This window comes from Equus przewalskii, chromosome 1, assembly GCF_037783145.1.
Source record: "Equus przewalskii isolate Varuska chromosome 1, EquPr2, whole genome shotgun sequence".
Taxonomy (NCBI): Eukaryota; Metazoa; Chordata; class Mammalia; order Perissodactyla; family Equidae; genus Equus; species Equus przewalskii.
Window position 1 is genome coordinate 72729772 of NC_091831.1, and position 25233 is coordinate 72755004.

Consider the following 25233-nt stretch of genomic DNA (forward strand, 5'->3'; position numbering starts at 1 on the left):
TTCTTCTTGATTCAGTTTTGGGAGATTGTATGAGTCTAATAATTTATTCATTTCTTCTAGGTTATCCAATTTGTTGCCATATAGTTTTTCATAGTATTCTCTAGTAATCCTTTGTATTTCTGTGGTATCCACTATAATGTCTCCTCTTTCATTTCTAATTTAATTTATTTGAGCCGTCTCTCTTTTTTTCTTAGTGAGTCTGGCTAAAGTTTGGTCAATTTTGTTTATCTTCTCAAAGAACCAGCTCATAGTTTCATTGATCCTTTCTACTGTATTTTTAGTCTCTATTTCATTTATTTCTGCTCTAATTTTTTTTTTAAAGATTTAAATTTTTTTTTTCCTTTTTCTCCCCAAAGCCCCCCTGGTACATAGTTGTATATTCTTTGTTGTGGGTCCTTCTAGTTATGGCATGTGGGACGCTGCCTCAGTGTGGTTTGATGAGCAGTGCCATGTCCATGCCCAGGATTCGAACCAATGAAACACTGGGCCACCTGCAGCAGTATGCGTGAACTTAACCACTCGGCCATGGGGCCAGCCCCATTTCTGCTCTAATTTTTATTATTTTCCTCCTTCTGCTGACTTTGGGCTTTGTTTGCTCTTCTTTTTCTAGTTCTGTTATGTGTAGTGTAAGATTACTTATTTGAGATTTTTCTTGTTTGTTAACGTGGGCCTGTATTGTTATAAATTTCTCTCTTAGAACCACTTTTGCTGCATCCCATAAGAGTTGGTATGATATATCTTCATTTTCTTTTCTTTTCTTTCTTTTTTGAGGAAGATTACAGAGAGCTAACATCTTCCAATCCTCCTCGTTTTTGCCAAGGAAGATTGGCCCTGAGCTAACATCTGTGCCCATCTTGCTCTATTTTATATGTGGGATGCCTACCAAAGCATGGCTTGATAAACGGTGCATAGGTCTGCACCCAGCATCCAAACTGGCAAACCCTGGGCTGCCGAAGTGGAACATGCAAGCTTAACTGCTGTGCCATTGGGCTGGCCCCTAGATTTCCATTTTCATTTGTCTCTAGGTATTTTTTTGATTTCTCTTTTGATTTCTTCATTGACCTAATGGTTGTTCAGTAGCATCTTGTTTAGTCTCCACATATTTGTGACTTTTCCAGCTTTTTTCTCTTTTAATTGATTTCTAGTTTCATAGCATTGTGATCAGAAAAGATGCTTGATATGATTTCAATCTTCTTAAATTTATTGAGGCTTTCCTTGTTTTCCAACATTTGGTCTATCTATGCACTTAAGAAGAATGTGTATTTTGCTGCTTTTAATTGGAGTGTTCTATACATATCTATTAAGCACACCTGGTCTAGTGTTTCACTTAAGGCCACTGTTTCCTTGTTGACTTTCTGTCTGGATGATCTATCCAATGATGTAAGTGGGGTGTTGAGGTCCTCTACTATTATTGTGTTGCTGTCGATTTCTCCTTTTAGGTCTGTTAGTAGTTGTTTTACATACTTTGGTGCTCCTGTGTTAGGTGCATATATATTTATAAGTGTCGTGTCCTCTTGGTGGAATGTCCCTTTTATGATTATATACTGCCCTTATTGTCTCTCATCTTGAAGTCTGCTTTGTCTGATATAAGTATGGCAACACTTGCTTTTTTTTGTTTGCCACCTGCTTGGAGTATTGTCTTCCTTCCCTTCACTTGGAACCTATGTTAGTCTTTAGACCTGAGATGTGTTTCCTGTAGTTAGCATATTGTTGGGCCTTGTTTTTTAATCCATCCAGCCACTCTGTGACTTTTGAACGGAGAATTCAATCCATTTACATTTAGAGTGAACATGGATGTATGAGCACTTAATACTCACATTTTATGTCTTGTTTTCTGGTTAGTCTATATTTCCATTGTTTAATTGTTTGGCAATAAACTTTTTAAATTGCAATCAGCTTCTATAAATAGCCAGTGATCTAGGATACATTTATGGAATCCAAACCCAAGTTAAAAATAATTCAAACACATGCATTCACAATTATTTTAACATGTGAATTTTCATTTCATTCCTGTCTCCAAAAGCAGAGTAGAATGTAGGGTTTTTGAATTATAGCAGGCAGGCATCAGATGGTATTACATAGTTATGAAAAATGGATAAACACTACGTTTTAAAGGACAAACAGAATATTTTATGGAACACATATTTACACAAGAATATTGTGTAAAGTAATAATAAAAAAAGATAGCTTATTTCAATTTCACATTTTTTATTTTAAAATATAGTGCATTTTAATCAATAATTTTATTTCTAAAATCTAATACAATAGATACTGTAAAAGACAATAATCAATTCAAGAAGGCAATAGAATTTAGGAAAAGAGGATCAAATAGTTTATGAATTATGCTCATTTTGAACTACTTGGTTGTATATTTTGCATTCAATAATACTGAATTGTAAAATACATTTTCTGCTATTTTTTTTCCCATCCCTTGGCTGGACATTTTCCTATTGGTTATGAGATTAAGTTATTAAAAAGATCCTACTGAAGTATGTAATCCTGCTTCAGTAGAAAATCTGATTTTACAAAATGTATATATATATATATATATGTCCCAGGCACTCTTTAAAGTGCTCTATGTGAAAATCTGTTTAATCTATATGACATGAATGAAGCAGAACTATTCTCATCCCTGGTACACCAGTGAGAAAATGAAGTTGCAAGAGCTGGAGTGAGCTGCCTGTGGCTATGCCAAGCCAGGATCTAAATCCAAGCAATGGGTTCCCAAGTCTGTGCTCTCAACACCATGAGAGGTCAGCTCTCCACATTCCTGACTTAACAGATCTATTCTTGCCTAAATTCTCATTCTTGGTAATAAGAATCTTGATATTATCTGATATAACTTACAAATTTAATTCTGAAGAAGTATTAAATAAAGGCTGCTTTATTTTACTTCAAGTTCAGACTACTATAGTGTGCTGCTTTGACTCACTGAGCACTTACTAGGCCTATAATGTACAATGTCCAAATTTAAAATTGATACTACTTGAACACTAATTTTATCTATCAGTTCATCACTATAACGTGATTTTTGGGATCAGATCCACAAACATTCTATTTTATAAGTAATACCTGGATACTAGCTTGAGAAGAATGATTAAAAGATTTAAGGAGCGACATCTAACCAAAGATAAATTATCACGTCTTATAATTCCACATGATACAAACTGAATATACAACCAATGTGGGCACTTATAAGCCAGAGTTACCTGTGACAATTACAGTAGCTGGCACAGAACTCCCATGCATTGTAAAGAAAGTCTAGAATACAACAAAACATTAAAAATATGATCAAGTGTGATTTATTCTAGGGATGCAAGGATGGTTCAACATCTGTGAATCAATCAACATGATATACCACATTAACAAAATGAAGAATAAAAATCACATGATCATTTCAATCAATGCAGAGAGAGCATTTGACAAGATACAGCATCCATTTATTACAAAAACTCTGAATAAAGTGGGCATAGTAATGAGCCAGCCCTGATGGCCTAGTGGTTAAAGTTTGATGCTTTTCCACCTCAGTGGCCTGAATTCATTTCCTGGTATGGAGCCATGCCACTCATCTGTTTGTTGCCACACTATAGCTGTTCACATAGAAGAACTAGAAGGACTTACAAGTAGGACATACAACCATGCACTTGGGCTTTGGGGAGGAAAATAAAAGAGAGAGAAAGATTGACAACGGACGTTAGCTCAAGGGGAATCTTTCCCTTAAAAATAAAAAAAGGTATAGAAGGAAAGTACCTCAATATAAAGGCCATATATGACAAACCTACAGCTAGCATCATACTCAATGGTGAAAAATTGAAAGGTATCCCTTTAAGAACAGGAACAAGACAAGGATACCCAATTTCACTACTCTTATTTAAGATGGTATTGGAAGACCTAGCTAGAGGAATCAGGCAAAAAAAAAAGCAATAAAAGAAATCCAAATTGGAAAGGAAGAAGTAAAAATATCACTATTAACAGATGACATGGTTTTATATATAGAAAACCCTAAAGAATCCACCAAAAATCTATTAGAAGTAATAAACAACTACAGTAAAATTTCAGGGTACAAAATCAACATCACAAATCAGTTGCGTTTCCATACACTAAGAATGAAATAGCAGAAAGAGAAATTAAAAAGGCAAACCCACTTACAATCACAACAAAAATAATAAAATATCTAGGAATAAATTTAACCAAAGAGGTGAAAGGCCTGTGTACTGAAAACCATAAAACACTGAAAGAAATCAGAGAAGACACAAAGCAATGGAAAGATATTCTGTGCTCATGGATTGGAAGAATTAGCATAGCTAAAATGTGCATATTACCTAAAGCAATCTACAGATTCAATACAATCTCTATCAAAGTCCCAATGGCATTTTACATAGAAATAGAACAAAGTATCCTAAAATTTATATGGAACAATAAAAGACCCTGAATAGCAAAAGCAATCCTGAGAAAAAAGAACAAAGCCAGAGGTATCACAATCCCTGACTTCAAAATACACTACAGAGCTATAGTAACCAAAACAGCATGGCCCTGGCACAAAAACGGACACACAGATCAATGGAACAGAAAGCCCAGAAATAAAACCACACATCTATGGACAGCTAATTTTCAACAAGCGAGCTAAGAACGCACAATGGAGAAGGGAAAGTCTCTTCATAAACGGCGTTGCGAAAACTGGACAGGCATATGCAAACGGATGAAAGTAGACCATTATCTTACACCATACAAAAAATTAACTCAAAAGTGATTAAAGACTTGACCATAAAACCTGAAACTATAAAACTTATGGAAGAAAATATAGGCAGTACACTCTGTGACATTGATCTTAGCAGCCTCTTTTTGAATACCATGTCTCACCAGGCAAGGGAAATAAAATAAATAATAAACAAATGGGACTACATCAGATTAAAAAGCTTCTGCACAGCAAAGGAAACCATCGACAAAATGAAAAGACAACTTAAAAACTGGAAGAAGATATTTGCAAATCATATATCTGATAAGGGATTAGTATCCAAAAAATATAAAGAACTCAACAACAGAAAAACAATGCAATTAAAAAAATGGGCAAAGGATATGAACAGATATTTTTCCAAAGAAGATATACAGATGGCCAACAGGAACATGGAAAGATGTTCAACGTCATTAATTATTAGGGAAATGCAAATGAAAACTACAATGAAGTATCACCTCGCTCCTGTCAGAATGGCTATAATTAACAGGACAAGAAATAACAAGTGTTGGAGAGGATGTGGAGAAAAAGGAACACTCATACACTGCTGGTGGGAATGTAAAAGGTTGCAACCACCATGGAAGACACTATGGAGATTCCTCAAAAAATTAAGAATAGAAATACCATACAATCCACCTATTCCACTTCTGAGTGTTTATCCAAAAGCATGAGAACACGAATGTTTAAAGATATTTGCACCCTATGTTCCTTGCAGCATTATTTACAATAGCCAAGTCTTGGAAAGAACCTAAGTACCCATCAAAGGATGAATGGATAAAGAAGATGTTTATATATATACACAACAGAATACTACTCAGCCATAAAAAAGATGAAATCTTGCCATTTGCAACAACATGGATGAACCTTGAGCATATTATGCTAAGTGAAATAAGTTAGATGGAGAATGACAAACACTATATGATTTCACTCATATATGGCAGATAAAAGAACAACAAGCAAACACACAGATACAGAGATTAGACTGGTGGTTAGCAGAGGGGTGGGAGGGAGTGCGGATGTGGGTAAAAGGAGTGACAAGGAACATGTGGACAGTGATGGAGAGTAATTAGCTTTTGGGTGGTGAACAAGATGTAGTCTAAAAGAAACTGAAATAAAATGATGTACACTTGAAATTTATATAATGTTATAAACCAATGTTACCTCAATTAAAAAATTATAAATGTAAAAATAAATTAAAAATGCAAGATTTCAAGAAATCAAAATTAATGCAAAAACTATGATAAACAAAATTTCAAAATTTTAAATAAAGATGAACTGTTGTCTGCTTTGCAAAACAAGTCTATACCTTTTTTTAAAAGATATTTTTACAGCTAGCTTCATGGAGTGTATTTTCTAAATACTCATAATCAAAAGTGGAATAAATGCAAACTCACTTTTCATGACCATATTTATTCTCTACACAGCTAACACTGTAGCAGAGGAAATCTGCTGTCACGTGCCAGAACAAAGCCAGTCCTAAACTAAGATATTGAAATCCCAGTCTTGTTCACTGAAGTAGCAGAAATGGAAATATTTCATATTTTTTAATATCACTGAAAATTAAGAAACAATTTACAGAAAAATATAACAAATACATTAGGAAAAAAATGGAAAAGTATAATTCATTCTACAAAATTTAACTCAGCACTCACTTTTCATGGTGAGCTCTGCGCTAGATCTTAGGATTCATTTAAGTAAGATAGAGCTCCTGCCACCTAGAAGTTTGTAGTCTAGTGGGCGAGAGAAACAAGTAAAGAAATCATTACCACACAGTGTAATGAGCACTGCCCTTGCAGGAAGAGCACAGTGAAAATAGCCAGTGCTGCTGCATATGGCTGGCAGAAGTGCACAATGATGCAATCTCCCCAGGGGCCGAGTTGGCAGTATATTTCGAAAGTATTAAAATGTACATACCCAGGAATTCTTTTTCTAGGAATCTGTCCTCCAGAAATAGTATTGGATGTGCACAAGAAAGCTTTGCTTATAGAGGCAAAATATTCTAAACAGCTTTGATGGCCAAGAAGAGAGGAACTATTAGATTAATTATGTTCTATGTGTGTGATGGACTGTTATGAAAATATTAAAATTATGTTTCCTAAGAATAAAGATACAAAAAAATGCACATGATCTAATGTTAAGTGGAAAAGAGAATATAAAAGTATATACACATCAGTTCCCAAATTAGTTTTGTCATTGTTATTACTTGTTTTTTTTGGGGGGGGGGGAAATGGGTTTGCATAAAGTTAAATTGCAAGAAAATATACAAAAACATTAATGATATTTACCTTTACCTATGGAATTATGGTTGATATTTATTTTCACCTTTTTATTTCTATATTTTTATGCAATGTACTTAGATTAATTTTAGAAGCAGTAAGTATTTTTAAAACAAAAGAAGAGATAACTAAAAGTATCTTGGAGAAAAAGCTTTAGTGTAGAGGGGGCATTTGAAATGGGCACAGAAGGATGATAAGACTCACGTGAAAAAGGAGGGGGAAAAGCGTTCTTGAAAAAGGGAACAGCATGTGCAAATGCAGAGACACTTAAGACAACTAGGATCTATTTAGCTGGAGGGAAATGCAGATAACAGCGTCTTGAAAAGGCACAAAATGTATCACTTGCAAGTGTTTCTATATTATTCACCAGCCTAGGACACCCACATTTCCCATATAATTCTGAGTTAGAATTTGAGAGCCTTAACTAGGCCCCAATAATTTACTTTGCTTTAATCATCATCTACTGAATACAAGGCCGAGCAGGGACTTGAATTTAGGTCTTCTTGTTCCAAATCCATGTCTCTTTCCCCTGCACCTTGCTGCTCTGATTGTTTGTGTTACAGTTATACACACACACACACACCCCAGAAAGTGACAATTCAGCCTAAGTAACAGAAAGCCGAGAAAATTAAGTCTGGTTATGTAAATACTGTAATTAACTAAATTTCTTGTCTTGGTGGCATCTAGTCCATTTAATACAAAAGAGAATTTGGAACTATCTGCAAATTCCCCCCACCCCCTCCAACTCCTCCACTTTTACCTTGTGTCCAAAACAAAGTTAAAACCTACATCAGCTTGTGAGAAGGAGTATGAAAATCTATTTTTATATACATTACACACCCTTCCATTTTTAAAGTCTCCTCAATCTCATACAATGATCTTTATATTCATCACCCTTCAGAGTCTGATGTATGCTGGATTGTATTGTTCAGATTTTTGTCCAACAATTCTCTTTTGCTCTTTTTTCTAAATGATTGACTAAAACATCCTTTCCTTTAAGAAAAGACTTCGTTGATATTGCATTACTAAATACTTAAATAGAGTTAAATTTGCTAAATTATACTAATAATGTCTTTGGGGTCTGACCAAATAAAGTAAATTGAGCTGTCATAAGCCCTCTTAATTTATTTGCTCAGCAGAATTGTAAATGCAGCAGAAAACAGCTTACTGTAATGTAAACAGAGCTTTCCATGTACTGCGCACAGGACAAGTTTATTTAACGTAATATATTACACTCACCCATCATTGCTACCTTTCAGTTTATACTTTTATGGTAACAAACGGTTATAATAAACAGAGCCGTTGTGTTAAAAATCAAATAGAAGGCTCCGTGTTCTTCTTCTAGTTGAAAAGAATCTGATATTCCTCAGCTTTATACTTGCTGATACTGAAGACTCACAGACCGAGTATTTTAAAACTGGAATGGCCCTCAATTCCCAATATTGATCCACGGAGAATTTTGGTCTGTTTTTCACATCTGCTCCTCCCTCTACTATCCTTTTTCATGGGTTAGCTGATTTGTAACCAGACTGAAAAAAAATTAAGTAGCTGCCTGTAATAAAATTATTTGGATGTTTTATGGTAATGATTATTACCAATACTTCTATCTTCTTTTAAAATTATCTTGTAACAACAGCAATATTTTAGTCATGATAAAGGTATCTGTTAATATACCATTTTGAATGTTTATAAAGGAACATTTATTTCAATTTTTAGACAATTTAGGTAATTTTTCTCATAAGAGGTAAAATAGGGTTCAATACTCGTTACAAACTTGATAAAGTGTTCATGTTCTAAAAAATTATCTTTATCCAAAGCTCATAACAAATATCATGTCATTTCTCAGTAATTTGGCAAAGTAATTCACTAAATTTGAGAAATCCTCTAATGAAATATATGCTAGGCTAGAACCTAATATGTTAATAATTTACCAAGCACTTTCTGTATAATATTTTTAAATTAAAGTTAACAATTTGACTAAAACTCCGAGACTGATCTGGAAAGGGAATCACATAGGAACATTGCGTCCATCTTTCAGAACAAAGGGCAGAGTAAGTGACACCCCAACAGGCTCGTTAGGAAAGACACATTTCTGAAGCAATTATGCAGTGGATACTTTGTTAAACCTTTCCTATGTTGTTTCATTGAATCCCGGAATATCACTTTATAAGGCGCTGAATTCAGTTTAAAAAGGACACTGAGGCTGAAAGATGTTGAATAATTCACCCACGACCTTGTAATGGTGAAATGGCAGAATTCAGACTGGAATCCAAGTCTGTCTGACTTAAAGTGCATATTTTTTCAAGAACAAAGCGCTGGGTTGGGTTTACACCCAGTAGTGTGGCCGGGATGGATCCAGCATTGAACGATACACACCAAACCCAGCCAAAAAACAAGAAGATACTAAAAAGAGCATAGACGTCAAGAGAAATACTCTTAATTCATAATGTCAACTCCAACGATGCCTTCTCAATAAACTGATTCCAATTTTAAGCCCCTCCTTTCCTACCTGGACCAAAAGCTCCTGCTATAGTATCAAGTATTTGTAAAATTTTTTTTGTTTTTCTGGCACTCAGTTGCTTTTAAAGAAAAAAGTACAGGCAACATTTTTTCCTCCAGAACTTTCCCTTCTGTCCTTCCCTTTCTCTCTCACTGAATTCTTGGAATATTCTAAGAAACTGTATATAGCAACTAACTTAGAAAAGCTACTTTTACTTAATCCTCTCCTTCACATCATTTTGTATAAAGATTCTTAAGACTTTTTCTAAAATAATATTTTTAATATTGGGCAGTCATAAATCATTCTTTATCACTAAAAAGAAAAATATACTACTAGCCCTACCTAACTTACAAGGTATTTTGAAAAATCAAAGTGAAATCATTTAGTAAGTATTTTGAGAAGCTAATTAATTTTAAGTTGATGATGAAATTATGTACATACATACTTATGAATTAGATTCTAATTAAATAAAATCCGTAAAATGTGGAAAAACTGAAAAAAAATTGCTTATAAACCTGCTACCACTTTGAGTACCCAATACAACAAAAAATATATCCTCTCTTTTCTTAATACCTATATTTTTACATACATAATTTTTGTATTCTGTTTTATTTATTTAATATTATTATATGGGCAATTTCCGTGGTGTTAAGTAACATTACCAACATCCTTATCAAAGGTCCCAACTTAGAACCATTGTTTACCTTAGTCACTCCCCGTTTCTAGATGAACACTGAGATTACTCCAATTTTCTCCTACTTTAAATAGTGTTGAAATGAAAATGCACGTTGCTTACATCATACTTCACAGTATTTCAGTAGAACAGGCCATATAGACTTACACATTGCTAAGTTGTTTTTCCAAGGGATTGTACCATTTATACTGTTATTGGTAATGCATGAGCTAGCCCATTTCAACACACACGGACATCATTGAAAATGGCTTAAAAATTTGTATTTAATCTACAAAGGAAAAGTTAGCTAATGAGTTTCTCTGGGGACTGGCCCCACGGCCTAGTGGTTAAGTTTGGTGTGCTCTGCTTCAGCAGCCCATGTTTGGTTTCTGGGCATGGACCTACACCACTCATTGGCAGCCATGCTGTGGCAGAGACCTAGATACAAAATAGAGGAAGACTGGCAACAGATGTTAGTTCAGCATACATCTTCTTCAGCAAAAAACAACAGAAAAAAGTTTCTCTAATTACTGTTTAAGGTGTAGTGTTTTTGTTCTTGTTTAGATATGTTGATTACTTTTTAGTAAATGGTTGATCACATACCTTGATCATTGATCTATGAAGTGCTTACTAATGTCTTAACAGATTAATTAATACCATTATATACTAACGACAGTTTGCCTTTTTCATTTTGCCACAAATTATATTCACAGCTTAATCATCTCATAATTTGAGTTTTTACTTGGTATAAAACTTATAAATACTAATTAATTCAATTCTATTTGCCTTTGTTATTTCCTCTGTCTTCAAGGCTTAGAAAGTGCACACCACTTAAGATGTTTGGTAATTAATGTTTTTTTTTTTTTTTTAATGGATCAGTACCCTCTGCAGTTGGCTGTTATGCCTTCCTCCCACCCTGGACTATTCCTTAAAGGCAGGCTTTCTGTCTTTCATCTCCAAATCCCCCAGTGCCTAGTAAACAGTACCCCATATTTACTGGCTCTGTGGACAGATGAATGGATGAATGGCTGATGATGGCAATAATGATGGCTCATGTTATTTGACTTCTGATTAAACACTGTTCTAATCACTCTTATAAATATTGACTCCTTAATGCATTAAAGTTTCTATTCTTAGCTGCACTTATTTAACAATCTTGGAAAGAGTCAGAAATCCACCTCAGATAGCCTGCTTTTCTAATGATGGGGCATTAGAGAATAATTGTCAAACTTCCACCTCCACCCCATGTCTTAGAGGAAGGCTGCACTGTCCACCAGCAATTGTGAAATAAACATGCATGTGAAGTGCTACAAAACATTGATCACATCCTCTATCCATTCCAGCTGCTGTTGTGAATCCATTTTCTCACCTCAGGTGCCCAGACGCCTTAGTCTTGAAACATGTCTGTCACATGAGTGATAACGCTCCATTAAGTTGCCTGTGTCATTTTTCCTTTATCAGTAGAAAGATAATAATAATACAATTTCCTTCACAAGAGTGCTATGAGGAGTGAATGGGAAATTACTTAGGGCAATGCCTGGCACCTGGAAGAGCTCCATAACTCTTAGCTATTATCAACAACATCATTATTATTAGACCAGCGAGCATCACCCATGAATTCATTCTTTCTCCTCTGCCAAACTAGACAAGTTTCTGGGAAAGAATTTTATTTCATATCTATATGGTTCAATTCCCCGACTTTCACTTATTCTTCAACATTATAATTGAAGTACCATTCATTAAGATACTACCTCCAATGTCAATCGTCTCCCCATTGCCAAATCCACTGGTCCACAGAACAAGACAAAACAATCATCTCTTACCCTAAACCTCTGAAACCTTCTAACCTTTCTGTCATTAATGATGCCAGAGACCTCAGTACTGTTCTTGCTCTTTCTTTCTCCATCTGCCCCCACAAGTAAATAATCATCAAGCAAATAATCAACCAATCCAATCCTTCCACCTTCAAAAGGCTCTCCTTCCTCTCCAATTCCACTCTAGCAATTCATGCCACCCCTCTAGGCCACTGCGAAATATGTATGCAACATTCTCTCTTCCATTTGATTTGTATTTTTCTTCATCTAAGACGTGAAATTCTTTTGTCAGAGTCATAATTCTAATTATATTATCCAGTTGATTTTTTCCCCCAAATTCTGTGGGATCAACTGAATTGAACACATACTTTTTAGCATGACATTCCAGCTCTTCCATGATCTAATTCCAGCCTGCCTTCCCAGTCTTCCATCTCTCCATCCTTCTCTATCCCTCACACTTGACTTCTCTCCTTGACAATGTTCCACCCGCTTTCAGATCTCAGCTTATCTGGCAGGGCCTCTAGTGAAGTCTTTCTTGTTCCCTCAGCACAAATTAATTGCTTCCTCTTGTATAAATCCCTAGCATTTTATATACTTCTCAATTTATTCAAAACATTCTTTTTATTACAGTTGTGTATGAAATGTCTGTCTCTCCTATTATATTGTAAAATCCCTTGTTTATCTTTGCGAGATTCGTCGTACCCAGTAGAAGAATGTGTGTCTGTGTGTGTGTGTTATTTAACTCTTTTAGACCTTATTTTCTCCTTTTTTTAAAAAGAGAAAGCAATTTAAAATATAAAGAGAGAAGCCAGGTGGAATAAAATATAATGGGCTTTCATATTTTCTCTGGTACATACAAATTCTGTGACTCTTGAGGGAAGACCTACAACCAGCCTAAGGCTTCTTACTCATCAGCAAAGCAGGACACTAATAACTAAGCTGAAGGGTTCTCATAAGAACTGGAAAAAACATACGACATGCTGGCGTGATGCTTGGCGCTTAGCACTCAAAGGTCACGATCGTAATTATTAAAACCAAATGCCTCATAAGCTATTTTTTTGGTAGGCATTACATAACACAATAAACGTGGAAGGATTTTGAAAGCCATAAAATATGAAACACATATTTTTCACAAAAGAGCTCAAGCAATACAATCAGGAGAAAAGGAAGGTCTCAACAAATATTTAATTGAATCTTCTTTTACTCTCAAATTCTCTGTGATGACTGAAGTCTCAGTCAACCAATTTTAGGTATATCTAGTCTTTGATGAGTCAAAATATTATACTGACTAATGCTCAAAGGAAAAAAAATATTTTTCTTCACATTTTCACTTCCTAAGCATTTCTTCATACTCTTCATTAAAGCAAGTACTTTCGACAAAATACTCTGGATTTATTATATACAGCTTTCAATGTCACAATCACCTTAAACAGCCGGAAAAATCTTATCCTAGCAGCAGTTTTTCTTCACAGACACTTTGATGTGATCTTTGCAATTCCAGCTTCATTTGTGCTTACATAAGTGTGGTTTATTGGCAATTTTTTCCAGATTTCATGTTCTTGTAATTATTTGTTTAGAAAAAACTGATGTCAATTTTATATTCATAACACTACAAGAAGAAGCTTTCCTCGGTAAACTGCAGAAGACTTCAGTAAGAATTATTCACTTTAATACCATATTAGGAGACTATATGAGTCATGACAAGTTATACAATCATCAGATTATTCCTCAAATACACGACTTTTCCATAAATGACTTTCATCCTCTATGAACACCAAAAACTGCAAGTCACATATGGGAGGAGAAACATACTGTAAATTCACTTCAAATATTTTTATAAGTGAGAACAATTACCTCAGACTTTTGCAATTCACTATTAAATAGAATAAAATAAGCTTTGTTATCTCACAATAAATTAAACACATAAAACCATCAAGCACTAATACTTTGCACAATCAAATGAAACTGTTAAAGATAGGTGGATCTATTAAAATTGATACTTTTTTCTTATTTGCAAATACAGTTTTAAAACCTCGGACTTGATTAAAATGTAGCCCAAGAACTTGTGCATATTAACAACTAACACGTCCACCAGCGGGGAGAGAAAGGCAACCAGCACAGAGAATGCACCAGAAAAGAAACTACACAGATTCTAAGTACAGAATGAGTATTCTGACCTTCTCTTGCCATGTCTGTTGACCATGTGAGAAAGTTTAAGTCTCTGTCATTTTTAAGCCCCTTCTAAATTCAAAAGTAAAAAAAGTAAAACCTATGTCACAAGTTCAATCAACTTTTTAAAATTCCCTGCTTATATTTTTCTTTTTCTTCTTTTCTAATCAGAATGAAAAAAAAAGTGAGAACATGCTCTCTCAGAGCCACCTCAAAGGGTCTGATCCTCATTCTCCATTCATGCTCAAATGACCACTGGCAAGGTAAACACATGCAGCCAGTTCTTGCCCAAACACATCTATTTCCAGAGACAGTCCGTATCTCTCAACCTGAAAAATTTATTAACCTCAGGAACACAAAAAGAAAACACAGTTGTCTCTATGTATGTACGCATCAAGAACTAACGTACTTAATCTGCCGTTAATATGAAATGACAAACAATCTGAGACAACTTGATATCGACCCCACTATTTGAAAGGAAACATTTGAGAAAGCATGCAATTATGTACACTTTGAAAATTAAGATAGAGGCTGTCTCTTTTCTAGGTAGACAATGAAATTCAAATAGCATCAGATGCTAAAAACATAAATGACATATTTGAAGTTTTATCTTAATTTCTCTTAAATGTTTATTTGTTATCAAAGATTTTAAGATTCTTCATCTGTGCATGGTAACATGAGGCAACAGTTCAGCTAGTAAGAAGTGTATGGATTCTGACACACACAAACAGCTTTATAAACAAATTGGTCATGGTAAGATTTGAAGAAGAATTTAGTTTTATTTAAAATTATTAGTTACAACTAGAAAAAATAAGCAAAAGCTTTAATAACCCGGGAAAGCCTTTCCTAGTCTCTCCCAGGGATTGCTTTGACAGGATCTGCATTGCTTTATTTTATCACAGGTCACAAACAACTTCACATTTACATTGTCTATGGACCTTTCCAAAATGTGCTGACAGTTGGCTTGAATGGTCCACTTCATGTCCACCCCTCTCTCCAACATTGGAACAAGGCCAGTCTATGGTTTGCAGACTGATGTGTCCAACTATAATGCTGCTAATTCTTGCACCCTCCACTTGTAGGCTGAATTCTGCTCAACTGTAGAGAAATACTGGAAGCTCAGAATAAAAAATGAAGCAATAGACATGTCAACTCACCCTTCTCACTTTTTATAGGGACAAGAGATTTCAAAATATCTTAGTAGATATTGATGAAAGGTTCAAGTATTTAAGAATTTACTTAGAATGCTTACACAGAAAAGCATGGAAACTAGCTCCGATTTAGGTAATGACTGTGCTTTTGTTTGCTTTTTTGTTTCATCTTACTTTTGCTTAACTCAGCCAGGAAGCAACGGCTCTAATAATTTTTCCAATTATAAATGTTCTTTCACATTTTGTTTCCATTTCAGATCTATTCATCAGCAAACGATGATACATGCTTAAAATAATAACCAATAATTTGGGGAAACTTTATAAACTCTTCCACTAGTTAATAATCACGATCAGGAGAATTTATTTTTGCTTATTTTTCCATTTTTGTCCTCAGTCTGCTGGTTCATGCATTTAGCTGTCAACACTAAGAGTACTAAGCCATCAAAAGACAAACACCACCCAGAGTAATGTCTGCCTTACAAACAAAGAGTAAATGCAAATTCAGTCACCCAGGGGATGCTGAGCTGTTTATGGAGTTTAACCATCAAGATGTCTGAGCTAATATTACAGGGCTCCAGGCAAGGATTAAGAAATTATTTAATTAGGTACAATTTCGGGCTTGTGTCATTTTAGTGCTATTATAAAGGACACATTTGTTAACTGGCTGAAGAACAACAGAGCACTGAGACCTGTTCTCTGGCAAAAAATAATACATTCAACAAATATTGATATGGACAATGAGATAGGAATATTTTCACTAAGAAAGGTAGAACTAAACATCCCTTTAATGATATGTCTTATAGTCCTTTAACCCGCAAGTTGGAAAAACTTAACACCCACATGTAGAGTGAGCCTTTCCCTTAAAGCTAGTATTTCTTCTAAACAGGATACACTCATTGTCCAAGACCAGCAGCTCAGTCTCCTAGTTGGACTTTCTGGTCTCCTGTCCTCTTTTCTCTTTTCTTTGTGACTCACTTTCAAGAACTACCTTCTACCCTTTCACTCATGTCCAAACCTACCAGCTTCCTAGCCCTGTAGCGAGGCCTTTTAAACTTTCGGATATCAACTCCTTGCACATTATTTCCCAAAATCTAGTAGGCTGATGCCATGCCCTAGTTAAAGGCACAATGGCTGCCTTTTGCTCCCTACTGAACCTTCTCTGTACTGACAGCCTCACTCTGTGTCCTAGACATGCCCAGTCTACACCATTCAGGTGCAAAGACCCCAGCATAATGATATTGAAATGACCATATTAGATCATAATAAGCCACTGAGGCCTAAGTCTAAAGGAGTTTTAATAATTTGTACTTTTTATTTACTTATTTGTTTCTTTTGCTAAGGAAGATTTGCCCTGAACTAACATCTGTTGCCAATCTTCCTCTTTTTGTGTAGATGATCCATCACTACCACATGACCACTGACAGTGGTGTAGGTCTGTGCGTGGGAACTGAACCTGGGCTGCCAAAGTGGAGCATGCCGAGCTTAACCACTAGGCCACCAGGGCTGGCCCTATTTTTAATTAGAAATTTTCCAACATGATCTCTCCTATCCTTTTTGTACCCTATTTCAGTTTTTCCCTTTCATTGTCCTTACAAACTTCCAGGAGTCCAGTGTCCTGCCACCACTTACTAGCGTCAAAGCACTGACCCCAGCCCCCCATCAGCTATTGCCCTCAGAAGTACCACAGATGCTAATATTACTTTTCCTTCCTCAGCAATCTTTACCTTTTCCCATTAGTAACTAAGTATAAAAGCTTTGAAGTGTTCTTGTTATTATTATTAATGTCAGCAGAGCCATTTAGATCTCAGAAGACAGCCACTATCTTGACCTGACGACCCAGGATAACCCAGGTGTTCCAATCCAACACAAACCCAAGGAGCCCCTTTCCAAATTGTACTTTCACTAACCATTATAGAGCGGCCTTCAGTGGAACTGCTGGTCTATCCAGGGCAATTTGCCTTTTCAGTAACTGCCATTAACTTCTCTGAGCCTGTAAATTTTCACACTAAGCATGCCAAGAGAAGATGCTGCTGCAAGTATTTAAGAAACTGGCTGTGAAGCTAGGCTCGACTTATACAACTACTTAGGAGGGGAACCATTATGTTCATTACAACTGGGGTTGTACTTTGATTCTATATGAAACATTTTTTTGTTTCCAGAGTCCCTAAGTTACTTTGGTTTTCTGTTCTTTGATGACTGGTGCACACTTGGGCAACCTTTTGCATATGTAATATCAGACTTCTGGAATAGGTTTTAGAAGCACATGACTACTAACAAATAGTATACTGTAAAATAGCTATTTTTTCTTAGATTGCACACTTAATCAGAAAGCCGCAATGTTCTACAAGATATTCCTAAATTCATGAAAGTAAAAATTATCTCTTCCAACACATAGGTCTTTTAAAGCTTTTGTAGCTCAGGAAACCTTCTTGAATCTCAAATACTGAGTCACTGTTGTGACTGACACAACAGTTCTATCAAGTTCATAGTGACCACAGGTTCACCATGACTCCATGTCATGCAAATGATCAACAAAAAGGAGATTATACAACAAGCTTTGGTGTATCAAAGTAAAATATAGAAATAGATTCCATAAGGGTCAACAGGCCAAGATAAAGCAGCATAATGCCCTGCCTAGCTTGAGCAAATCAAAATAGAATCTTGTTCTTTATTGGTACATTTATAAAGAGCAACTCCATTTTCAGTTGGATATGAGTTTGAAATCACACTCAGAGTTAGCTTTACCTGAATATGTCTGTGTGTGTTTGTGCGTCAAAAATCAGCACTATTTATAAATAACTTATGTAAGTTTTACATCTCAAGACTTTAGCTATGGTTTGAGAGAGTAAATCTTTCTTAACTACTAATAAAACAACCTGGGGTGGAAATAAATGTAAGTGTACCTAAAATATAATATCGTGAAAGATGGTTTATGTGAGAGTTTTAGCATGTTTTATTTTAAAATGTAATGTGCTTATGGCTGAAGGAGAAATGCAGTGAGCAAGAAGTCCTTAACGAGCTTTAAGATCTTCGATTGTATCTGCCGTTTCTACTCTATGTGACCTTCACCATGAGATTCCTCCATTCCCTTCTTCCAATACCCCAGTGAAGATCATAGTTACTCAGCAGGCAAAGCATTAAGAATATCATAAGGCCTTAGAAATTTGCAAGGATAATTCAAAAATCCTTCTAGTTTTTATCTTGAATAGATAAAATGCTTTGGCTCTTTTTGTGCCAGCTACAAAATCCTATCAATGGTCTCTGGTTTCAGATTTCAGTCTCAGATTCCCTCAGTTATTCCAGTGAACCTTTTGGACTCTCATTTCTATTTTGTCATTTTTCATTTTCCACCACTTCAAAGGTGTGCACGGGTCCCATAAGAAAAGCTTTTCATGCCACCATAATCCCCGAGCTCCCCAAGACCACTAGAGGGAGCAGACACTGTCCCAGAGCAGACGGTGTAATTTCAAAGTTCTGAAAGAAGCACGACCAAGCCATCAAGAATTATTTAACTGAAACAGAAATAAAAATTGTAATTACCCACTAGATTGTAAAGTGTGTGAGCCATTCATTTTTTAAAAAAGAGTTCCTGTGTGTGATATGTTGTGCCTGGTGAGCCATTCATGTTCTGGTCTGGACTTGGAAATCCCATGATAGGTCACTTCATTAGGGCATCCTTAATGAAAAGATCAAACAAAAAGTGGGAGGTGAAAGCATAACTCCCAATAAAGGTGGAATAACAGCAACACTCAAGTCAGAGTTTTATCAGGAAAAGACGCTGGGGAAAAGAACAAGGCATAAAGATAAAGCCTCACATGGCTACTAAAATTAATATCCTTGTTCTAGAAGAAAATGCAACTATTACTTTGAGGTTTCCCAATGGGAAGCACTTGAAGGTAGAAGGTTATAAGAAACACCAGACAGAAAAAGCATCTGACATGATTAGTGAATGTGAGAGAAATTTATAAAGCTTTCCAACTTACAATCAAAACAAGGCAAGTAACTATCCGCTGGCTGGTCTGACAGGTTGGTGAGATAGATGAACAAGTACAACAGTAGATTCAAAGGAACAAATAAAGACGTGTTATCTCCGGATTGCACACACCGCTGGGCTGCCCACATTAAAATGCTAAGGGCAGGAACAACCTGCCCACTCATTTCATAATGGTCTAGTGAGAGCAGCCCAGGACATGCAGCTCTGTTTACCATGAGGAAAGCAGGTACACATCCTGCAGCCCCTGCTCCAGGACGCTGAGGACCAACTGCACACAAAGACCTCCAAATTCCTAGCGGCTTGTGTCCCTCAGACTCGCCAGTTCAGAAACGCCTTGACTGGCCAAAAGTGGTACTTTTAAATTAATGTGCTTACAATCTGCTGGAAAACTTCAGGAAGACTCTCCCAAACCAGTCTTACTGCCTTTTAAAATACTAAGCTCAACAGCCAAGATTTCTCTCCCTCTCTTTCTCACGTGCCCATGAGCTCATGCACGCGCTTGCACACACACACACACACACATACACATGCATACACAGATTCATTTATAAAATTTGTCTCATATGATCATTATTTACAACACCTTTCAAAATTATTTTCAAAAACTACCACGACTTTAATTCTCAAAAGAGAAATGTGATCCTCCTAACAATACCTTATATAAAGCTCTAGCAGTGCAAAATATCACACTATGGAAATGTATGGAAAAAATGGTATAAAGTGCTTTCCAGGAAAATAAAAGGTCCATTTGAGTTCAAAATTAAATCTAGGCACAATATAAACATAGTGGAATTCACTACCTCTCGACATTATCTGTAAAGCTTGAGAACACTGAGTACATGTTTTAAAGTATGGACACTTAGCAAAAATAAATATGAAACTTCCAAATGCCTAGCCTACCTCAGAAATTGATTTGCAGGAAAGCTGCAGGTACAAACATTCATCCACTTATTCACTCAGTGTTTCCTTGGGATAATTCCAAGAGGCAACCCCACCAGCAAGAGTGGCAAAAATTTTTATTGCATCCTTAAAAGCACTGAGCATTCTTCACTAGTTTTTTTTTATTTCTAAAAAAAATAATTAGGCAACTATTCATATATTTTCCTTTACTCCAAATTGTATGAAACATTTATTCCTAGGAAAGAAATGGGAAGAATGCTGCCATCGACAGGCAGCTGAGTCCTATCATAAGGTCCTAAAGCAACAGACAGTATGAGAAGGAAAAACTCTCAAGAGGTCTGCTTCCCTTCCTACAGACTGATGTTTGGAAATTTCAAATTCCTAATCAAAATACCCATTATCATTTCCTTTCAAAGCAATTAGAATCCCAAAAGTCAATCTCAATGTATGCTTCCTCCCCTCCTTCTCTCTTTCCTTCCTTCTTTCTCTGTCTTCTCTCTCTCCACCTTCCCTCTTTCTCTCTCAATACCAAGCAAATATTATATGCTAGAATACAAATTCACATATGCAGGGATTTTTGTCTGTTCTGTTCATTGATGTGTTGCAAGTATTTAGAGCCTAGCACACAGTAGGTGCTCAACAAATATCTGTTGAATTGAACTGAATATGCCCATTACTGAGAAGAGAGTAGTAAATAAGACACAGTTCCCAATCTCAAGGCAGTCATTATATCTGAGGAAAAAACAAGATTATCATACAAACATGTGTTAAGTGGTAAATTATAGGAGGCATGCACAAAATGTTCTTGGAAAACAGAGGACAGCATAGTAACTCTACTTCTATATAGATGATGTGTCTTCGGAAATATCCAAGAAAGGATGATGTTTATCTTAAGTTAGGAAAGAGGAATTAGTTAGACAAACAAGGCAAGAAAGGGCCTTCCAGGTACAAGAAACAGGACTTGTAAAGACATGGCGTATGAGATCACAGTGCATCACCTGCTGAACTATAGGGAGCTTGTTTAGAAATGAGGGTACCACAGTTATCATGCATTACACTCCAGTGTAACTGATTGGAACCCACTGAAGAATTTTAAACAGAGAAGTAACTTGATCAGACTGTGATCTTCAGACAGGAAGTTTTGAGGTCGGGGGAGGAGGGGAGACGGGAAAGACTGAAGCCTAATTAAGGATTAATTGCATTTGTTTAGGCAAGAAATGAGAAGAGCCTGAATTAAGGCTACAGAGGTGCTTTTAAAGGAAAGGGGGGGTATAAAAGAGATATTTAGGAGATAAGATTGGAATGATTGAAGTACAGGCTGGAGGGAGGCAGCCAGAGCAGCAGCAGGGGAATTTGTGTTGCATCTGAGTTTTCTGAATTGGGCAACTGACGGTCTCTGAGTTCTATTCACTGAAATCATGGATAAAGGTGGAATAAAGGTTCTGGTATTTGAAGAGCGGTCAGTTTGGGTCCTAGGTTTGAGCTGGAGGTTTGGGGAATCTGATAGAGCTGTGGATTGGACAATTGAGAACAGCCGTAGAGACGAAGACAGAGCACTGGGCTGGCTGAAAAGCCTGAATTGATAAAGTCAACATTGGCGATAAAGTATTCCAGAGTTCGGTGAGGGAGGATAAAGAAGAGGATGGAGCTCAATAAATACATTTTGAATTAATAAAAGGACAAGAATACTATCCTGTGGAGCCCCAGTATTGGAAAATAAAAGAGTCTATGAAAGCAGCTAAGAAAGTGATATTTGTATATTACTTAACAGACGTCTTATCTTTGGATAGAAAATGCATTTGAATGAATTTGACAGTTTCTCTTTTAGTTCAAAAGTACCAAAGAAAACTCAATCTTCTCTTTAAATTAGATTATTAAATGATACCGTAATTGGTTTTCATAATTCCATGTTCACACATATCTTGCTGCTTATCACATCACATTTTCAGACAATGACCATCAGAACCAATTTAACAAACTAAACAAAGTAGATATCCTAGCAGAGCACTCATAACTGACACATCATGGGGTCAGTGTAAGCCCAAAGCGGTTCACTTCTGCAAAAGTAATTCTGCTCACAATCTACACATGGAGCATTTCTCCTTACACTCTTCATATAGCAAATAGGAGCAGCACAGTGGCAACTAATTAGGCAAGATTAAATGCAAATGAAACCCAGATGACCAAAGAGGAGGACTAATATATTTCAATATGAATATAGAATATGAATTAATTTTCAAATCTATCATGTCAAATCACAGAAGCACAGACAAGCTCATTTAATGCCCCTGAGAAGTTATCAACCAATAACAAGAGGTTCCCAGGAGATCACAAGACTGCTTATGGAATGACTGGGTAGGTAACCACCAAACAGACCACTTCCAAAAGGGATTTTGAATTTAGACCTCTCGCTTGTCTTTCTCCTCTTCCCCATCTAGACTCCCTTGACAGTCATCATCCATAAACCATCTTAAGGTAACATATTCCCCTTTCACGACTGCTCTCACATCTACATTCTTCAAGGATAAGGGAAATGGTTACAGAGAAAGTGTGAGTTGTGTGATGAACACCAAGGGGGAACCGTCTTCCCCACTCTCTCCTCATGGCGGGGGCTTGCTGACTTTTTCTAACTGGTCAAAGCTACAGTTTCTAGCATTCTAGAAGATTTACCCTAAGCCAGATTATCCCTGACTCTTGGGAGAAAGTATCTGGATACGGTAAAATAGAAGTGAAAGTAGTTTAGGATTATGTTCCAAAATTTAGTTAATCAGCATTTCAAAATCCGTAAGGTAGGGAAAAAAGCATCCTTGTTAGCTTAATTTCTTCAAAGGGTGCCAAACACTGTTTTCTACCTCTTTGCATCTTTCATATACTTAATAGGCACTAAATGAATGCAATGAACCACTGTAAACTCAAGTGGTAACTGACACTATCCTTGACTGTAAATTTCAGAACACGGGAAAGGCAGGGAACCTTGGGAAACTTAGACCAACAGACAGTAAGTCTTTCTCTTTGAACAGCAGTGCCTGACCTTGAACTCTAGGTTTATTTTTGCACCAACCTGAGTTCACGCATAGTAACCTTTAGGAATAATATTTATTTCCTTGTTAGTAAAGAGGCTATTGTGTTATGTAAATCCACTGAACCTTGTTAATTTCATTATTTGGCATGCTTAGTTATATCCTCACGCATTTTAATTACTATTTTATAGCCTTTAAAAATCATTTTCCTGAAAATGAAAATCAGTGAAGCAGATTTGATAATCTGTGGAAGATTGATAGAAAAAAAAGCTGTTATGTGATCCTTATAAACCTCATAAATTTATGTTAGGGAGAAAATAAACTAGGTTGCATAGATTTATTAGGTAAATTGATTTTACTCCTTTGTACCCCCAAAGCATTCTATAAGCTTAGTAGGTACCTATAAATTTTTCATGAACAAGTGAATAAATGAGTTAATTTCATTAGGCTTTTCAATATGTAAGGATTATGAAGGTCCCATTCTATCACTCACAGTGCAAAGTCTGGCTTAGTAGTGTAACGTTGTATGGATCAGAGGCAGACACTGTTTTAAAAGAAACTCCAATATCAACTAAAAGTAATGGACATTATGATTTTCAATATATTGAAAATGCTTTTCTATTATTCACTGAATATTACAAGTAGCTAAGATCTCCTTAGTCATTATTCTCCTCTCATGCTCTAAAGGCTCGTATCTTACAATAAATGTACTTACTTTAGAAAAATCAACATACCAGGAAACATCTGAATGCAAAAAGAAAACAAACAAAAAACCTAACAGGAAAACAGCAAGGAGCTAAACTCCTATCAGCCTTTTGAGGTGTATATATATATATATATATTTGGGGAAATATATATATGTCTAGGGGGGTAAAAATTCCTTGGATTTTAGGTATGTAAATTGTTTTTTACAACTGAGTTTATCCTCCACATCATTTGTCATCAGGGTAATGCAAATTAAAACAACAGTGAGATACCACCAAATGCCCATTAGAATGGCCAAAATCCAGTACACTGACACCATCCAATGCTGAGAAGGATGTGGAGCAATGCGACCTCTCATTCATTGCTGGTGGGTATGCAAAATGGTACAGCCACTTTGGAAGACAGTTTGGCAGTTCCTTACAAAACTAAGCATACACTTAACCCTACGATCCAGCAATCACGCTCTTTGGTATTTACCCAAAGGAGCAGAAAGCTTACGCCCACAGAAACCTGCATGTGAACGTTTATAGCATCTTTATTCATAACTGCCAAAACATGGAAGCAACCAATATGTCCTTCAGTACATGAATGGATCAATAAACTGTGGCATATCCAGACAATGGAATAGTATTCAGTGCTAAAGAGAAATCAGCTATCAAGCCATGAAAAGACATGGGAGAAACTTAAATGCATATTAGTGAGTGAAAGAAGCCAATATGAAGGGGCTACATACTGTACTATTCCACCTGTATGACATTCTAGAAAAGGCAAAACTATGGAGACAGTTAAATGATGAGTGGTTGCCAAGAGTTGGGGATGGGGAGGGAATAATAGGCAGAGCACAGAGGATTTGTAGGGCAGAGGACAGAGAATTTATAGTACCTGTAGGATACTATAATGATGGAAATATGTCATTATACATTTGTCCAAATTCATAGAATGTCCAATAAACACCAAGGGTGACCTGTAATGTAAACTGTAGACTTTGGGGGACTATGACATGTCAATGTAAATTCATCAGTTGTAACAAATGTACCATTCTGCTGGGGGATACCGATAATGGGGGAGGCTGTGTACGTTCGGGGGCAGGGGGGATATGTGGGAAATCTTCTCAATTTTGCTGTTAAACTAAAACTGCTCTAAAAAATAAAGTTTTAATTTAAAAAATTGAGTCTACCAAGTTGAGGACTTAGCCAGCTAACTATATCAATGTTTTCCAAAAATTCACTTGAACATGGTTTTCTTCTGATCACTTTTGCCAATGAATGAAAAAGTACCCAGTGGTCACATGAAAACTAT

General features: G+C 36.1%; 1 protein-coding gene across 12 annotated transcripts in view; it reads right to left on the reverse strand.

The window, feature by feature from the left end:
* The window catches only part of CHRM3 (cholinergic receptor muscarinic 3), a 457925-nt gene that overhangs the window by 399288 nt on the left and 33404 nt on the right, over positions 1-25233 (reverse strand). The window contains exon 1 of one of the 12 annotated variants that reach the window (XM_070568072.1): positions 19299-19394. The exons of the other annotated variants lie outside the window; for them this stretch is intronic. The gene's annotated coding sequence lies outside the window, so the exon portion shown is untranslated. Of the gene's footprint in view, positions 1-19298; positions 19395-25233 lie in introns of those variants that run through there. 12 annotated transcript variants of the gene reach the window in all.